Source organism: Arachis ipaensis, chromosome B9 (assembly GCF_059453495.1).
Source record: "Arachis ipaensis isolate K30076 ecotype BB chromosome B9, ASM5945349v1, whole genome shotgun sequence".
Lineage (NCBI taxonomy): Eukaryota > Viridiplantae > Streptophyta > Magnoliopsida > Fabales > Fabaceae > Arachis > Arachis ipaensis.
The window spans coordinates 4,993,846-4,999,845 of NC_142444.1; positions in this window are offsets into that span (position 1 = coordinate 4,993,846).

A 6,000-nucleotide genomic window follows, 5' to 3' on the forward strand; every position below is an offset into this window, starting at 1 on the left:
CACTAATAGTATTGTCTCCTAAGCATCAAAAAAGGACAATTATTGGAAGATTTTTTTTAATTAGTCAGGTTAGAGTTCAATGTAAATTAAAGTACTCTATGAATTGAATAATATAAAACAATCCAAACATTTGGAATTTCTTTAAATTTTTACACTATGCACGCACATGAAGCTCAATTCAAAGACGATGCATTCTTGAAATATTCTCTCACATATTCTGAAACTAAAACACTCAAAAACTTAATAGCTAGGAAGATTCTAAATTTCTAATTATTAATTATTGGTACGTTTTTCTTCTTTATGTCCAAACTTAAACACGGGGTCTTCGTGTTGGGTTTTTCTCTCCTTTGTGAGGCCCAAGCCCAACATTTTGAGGGTGTCTCTTGCACCCATTGTGCCACAACCCTAGTTCAGATTTTTGGGGTCATTGAGAGTGAGTGAGAGTAGCCACCAAGTGAGAGAGAAGGGGAAAAACAAAATTCCCGTTTTTGCCCAAAGCAGTAAATTTCAAATATCAGTTTCTCAGTTGTTCACCGTTGGATCGGCTTGAAATTTAAACTGCATGTTCTTATCATCTTGTTCTTCATTCTGGTCGGTGGAGATGTTGATTGGAGATTTGCAGTGAGAGAAATTGGCTTCGCAAGAGAGAAATTAGGTTTCCCGTTTTTACACAGAGCAGCAATTTTGGAACGGCAGTTTCTCATTCTTTCACCGTTGGATCGACGTGAAATTTGAACTGTAGATTCTTCACATCTTGTTCTTCATTCTGGACGGTGGAGATTTTAATTGGAGGTCTACAGAGGGAGAAATTGGCTTCGACAGCAGCTCTGTTTTTTGGGTATATTTCATCTTCTTGCTTTTCATTTGTGAGCTTTGGTGCTTTGATGTTTTGGCTGGTTATATGCACATTTTTGTGCTTTGTTTGAGACTCTCTTGTACCTCATTTGATTATAGTGGAGCTATTTCATTGGTCTGGACGACTCGTGGTTTTTACCTCTTACCTTGAGGGGGTTTTCCACGTTAAAATCTCGGTGTGTTCTTATTATTGCTTTACTTGCTATATTTGCTTGTTATAGTTGCTGCCATATTGTGTTGTGAGTGCTTCCATATTGTTTTTGTGTTGGACATTTGTGTCGTTTCCGCTGCTAGGCTCTTTCATACTGGTATCAGAGCTTGTTGGTATTTTTCTGGGCTTGTGAGTTTGTGAACAATGGAAGCTAATACTAATACTAGTAGGATGATCACTCTTAATGGTCCTAATTATGATTTGTGGAAGTCAAAAATGGAAGATTTGCTTTATGTCAAGAATTTTTATCAACCAGTTTTTGGTACAGAGAAGCCTAATGATAAATCTGATGATGATTGGACTTTGTTGCATAGACAAGTCTGTGGATATATTAGGCAGTGGGTTGACGATAATGTGTTGAACCATATTATTGGAGAGACACATGCTCGGACTTTTTGGATTAAGCTTGAACAGTTGTATGCTCGAAAAACTGGGAATAACAAGATGTTTTTGATTAAGCAGTTGTTGGCTTTGAAGTATACAGATGGGACATCAATGACAGATCACTTGAATAATTTCCAAGGAATTATGAATCAGTTATCTTCCATGGGTATCAAGTTTGATGAAGAGGTTCAAGGATTGTTACTTCTTGGCTCCTTACCAGACTCGTGGGAAATTCTCAGAATGTCATTGTCCAATTCTGCTCCTGATGGTGTAATCTCTATGGATCTTGCCAAGAGCAGTGTTTTGAATGAAGAGATGAGAAGAAAGTCACAAGGTACATCGACTACACATTCAGATGTTCTTGTTTCTGAGTCTAGGGGGAGAAGCAAAAGTCGAGGTCCTAAAGGTAGAGATCAAAGTAGAAGCAAGTCTCGAGGAAAGTATAAGAATATTGAGTGTCATCATTGTGGTCAAAAGGGACATGTGAAGAAATTTTGTTGGCAGCTAAAGAAGGAGAAAGCCAAGGCAAGTAAAGATAAGAGCACAAATAAAGATGATGGTAGCAAGGAAGACAAGGTTAATGTAACTCATGATGATTTTCTTGTTGTTGAAGAGTTTGAATCTGTTAACCTTGTTGATAATAGCACTAGTTGGGTGATTGATAGCGGTGCTTCTATTCATGTTACATCTAGGAGGGATTTGTTTACGTCCTATACTCCTGGTGATTTTGGTGATGTAAAAATGGCTCATCAAGGTGTTGCAAAATGTGTCGGTGTTGGACAGGTTTGCTTGGAAACCTCCAACGGTACCAAGTTGACTTTGAAGCGTGTGAAGCATGTTCCAGATATTCGGTTGAACTTACTTTCTGTTGGTAAGTTGTGTGATGAAGACTTGGATAGCTCATTCTCTCGTGATAGTTGGAAGCTCACCAAGGGTTCCATGGTTGTTGCTAGAGGTACTCGACACTCTACTCTTTATTTAACTCAAGCAAAGATTGTGAAAGATGTTGTTAATGCTGCTGAGTTTGTTGATGAAACTGATTTATGGCATAAGAGATTATGTCATATGAGTGAGAAGGGCATGAATATGTTATCCAAGAGGAATCTTTTATCTGGTTGTAAGGTTGCTTTGCAAAAGTGCAACCATTGCTTTGCTGGGAAACAGAACAGGGTTTCTTTCAAGAGCCACCCACCTTCAAGGAAGTCAGAGATACTTGACTTGGTGCATTCTGATGTATGTGGGCCGATGAAGACAAGAACACTTGGAGGGTCTATCTATTTTGTAACCTTTATTGATGATCATTCTAGGAAATTATGGGTTTACACTTTGAAGACCAAAGATCAAGTTTTGAATGTGTTCAAGCAATTTCAAGCTTCTGTTGAAAGAGAAACTGGGAAGAAGTTGAAATGCATTCGTACTGACAATGGTGGTGAGTACTCAGGTCCATTTGATGCTTATTGTAAAGAGCATGGTATAAGACATCAGAAGACTCCTCCGAAGACTCCTCAGTTGAATGGCTTGGCTGAAAGGATGAACAGAACATTGGTTGAAAGAGTTAGGTGCTTATTGTCACAGTCTGGATTGGCAAAATCCTTTTGGGGTGAAGCTTTGAGCACTGTTGTTCATGTCTTGAACCGAACACCATGTGTTCCCTTGCAATTTGAAGTGCCAGAGAAGGTATGGTCAGGTAAAGATGTTTTTTATGATCATTTAAGAGTCTTTGGATGTAAAGCTTTTGTTCATATTCCTAAAGATGAGAGATCTAAGCTTGATGTAAAGACTAGGCAATGTATTTTTATTGGCTATGGCATGGATGAGTTTGGTTACAGGTTTTATGATCCTGTTAACAAGAAGGTGATTCGGAGTAGAGATGTTGTCTTTGTTGAAGACCAAACATTGAAGGATGTTGATAATGCGGAAAAGCCAATGGTTCAGCCTAGTGATGATTTTTCTGACTTGGATATTACTCCCTCTATGCCTATGGTAGAAGATGGTAGAGTTGAAGCTCAAAATAATGAGCATGATACAAGTGCAGGTGAAGATGGAACAGTTGATCCAATACTTGATGAAGTTGGTGATGATGATCAAGATGAAGAACCAGCTTTAGAAATTCCTGCAAATGCACTTAGAAGGTCTACAAGAGAGAGAAAGCCTTCGTCAAGGTATTCTCCACATGAGTTTGTTTTGTTGACTGATGGGGGAGAACCTGAATGCTTTGGAGAGGCTGTTGAAGATGAAAGCAAAGCTCAATGGCTTGAAGCTATGCAAGAAGAAATGAAGTCCTTGCTTGAGAATGATACCTATGAGTTGGTGAAGCTATCGAAGGGTATGCGAGTTTTGAAGAACAAATGGGTATTCAGAATCAAGAATGAAGAACACAATTCTAAGCCTCGGTATAAGGCTAGATTGGTTGTTAGAGGCTTTAGCCAGAGAAAAGGTGTTGATTATGAGGAGATCTTTTCTCCTGTTGTGAGGATGTCATCCATTCGTGCTGTGCTTGGATTAGCAGCGTCTCTTGATTTGGAGATTGAGCAAATGGATGTGAAGACAGCTTTTCTTCATGGTGATTTAGACAAGGAGATCTACATGGAGCAACCGGAGGGCTTTGTTGTTAAAGGAAAGGAAGATTTTGTGTGCAAGCTTAAGAAGAGTCTTTATGGGTTGAAGCAAGCTCCAAGACAGTGGTACAAGAAGTTTGAATCTGTTATGGGGAAGCATGGTTACCGTAAGACAACTTCAGATCATTGTGTATTTGTGCAAAAATTTTCTGATGATGATTTTATCATTCTTTTGCTTTATGTGGATGATATTTTGATTGTGGGCAAGAATGCTTTGAGGATTAATGAGTTGAAGAAACAGTTGAGTAAGTTCTTTGCTATGAAGGACTTGGGTCCTGCCAAACAAATTTTGGGCATGACTATTACTCGTTATAGAGATTCCAAGAAGCTTTATTTGTCACAGGAGAAGTACATAAAGAAGGTGCTTCAAAGGTTTGGCATGAATGATGCCAAATGTGTTGCTAGTTCTTTTGCTCCTCATTTTAAGTTAAGTACCAAGCAGTGTCCAACCACTGATGAGGAGAAACAAGCAATGGATGAAATTCCTTATGCCTCAGCTGTTGGAAGCTTGATGTATGCTATGGTGTGTACTAGACCAGACATTGCTCATGCAGTTGGTACTGTGAGTCGTTTTCTCTCTAATCCAGGTAAAGAACATTGGAATGCTGTTAAATGGATTATGAGATATCTCAAAGGTACAACTAACTTGAGTTTGAGTTTTGGTGGTGAGAAACCTTTGCTAGTTGGCTTTACTGATGCAGACATGGCAGGAGATATTGATTCTCGAAAGTCTACTTCAGGTTATTTGGTCAAGTTTGCAGGGGGAGCTATTTCATGGCAGTCAAGGCTACAAAAGTGTGTTGCACTTTCTACCACAGAGGCAGAGTTTATTGCAGCAACTGAAGCATGTAAAGAGTTGTTGTGGATGAAGAAGTTTCTTGCAGCACTTGGTTTCAAGCAAGACCGTTATGTGTTGTTGTGTGATAGCCAAAGTGCTATTCATCTTGCCAAGAATTCTACTTTTCATCCAAGATCTAAACACATTGATGTTAGGTATCACTGGATACGGGATGTGTTAGATTCAAAGTTGTTGGAACTTGAGAAAGTTCACACTGATGACAATGGTGCTGATATGATGACAAAAGCATTGTCAAGAGAAAAGTTTGAAACATGTTGTTTGATCGCCGGAATGGCGAGAGCCTCCACCTAGTCGAGAAGGGGGAGATTTGTTGGGTTTTTCTCTCCTTTGTGAGGCCCAAGCCCAACATTTTGAGGGTGTCTCTTGCACCCATTGTGCCACAACCCTAGTTCAGATTTTTGGGGTCATTGAGAGTGAGTGAGAGTAGCCACCAAGTGAGAGAGAAGGGGAAAAACAAAATTCCCGTTTTTGCCCAAAGCAGTAAATTTCAAATATCAGTTTCTCAGTTGTTCACCGTTGGATCGGCTTGAAATTTAAACTGCATGTTCTTATCATCTTGTTCTTCATTCTGGTCGGTGGAGATGTTGATTGGAGATTTGCAGTGAGAGAAATTGGCTTCGCAAGAGAGAAATTAGGTTTCCCGTTTTTACACAGAGCAGCAATTTTGGAACGGCAGTTTCTCATTCTTTCACCGTTGGATCGACGTGAAATTTGAACTGTAGATTCTTCACATCTTGTTCTTCATTCTGGACGGTGGAGATTTTAATTGGAGGTCTACAGAGGGAGAAATTGGCTTCGACAGCAGCTCTGTTTTTTGGGTATATTTCATCTTCTTGCTTTTCATTTGTGAGCTTTGGTGCTTTGATGTTTTGGCTGGTTATATGCACATTTTTGTGCTTTGTTTGAGACTCTCTTGTACCTCATTTGATTATAGTGGAGCTATTTCATTGGTCTGGACGACTCGTGGTTTTTACCTCTTACCTTGAGGGGGTTTTCCACGTTAAAATCTCGGTGTGTTCTTATTATTGCTTTACTTGCTATATTTGCTTGTTATAGTTGCTGCCATATTGTGT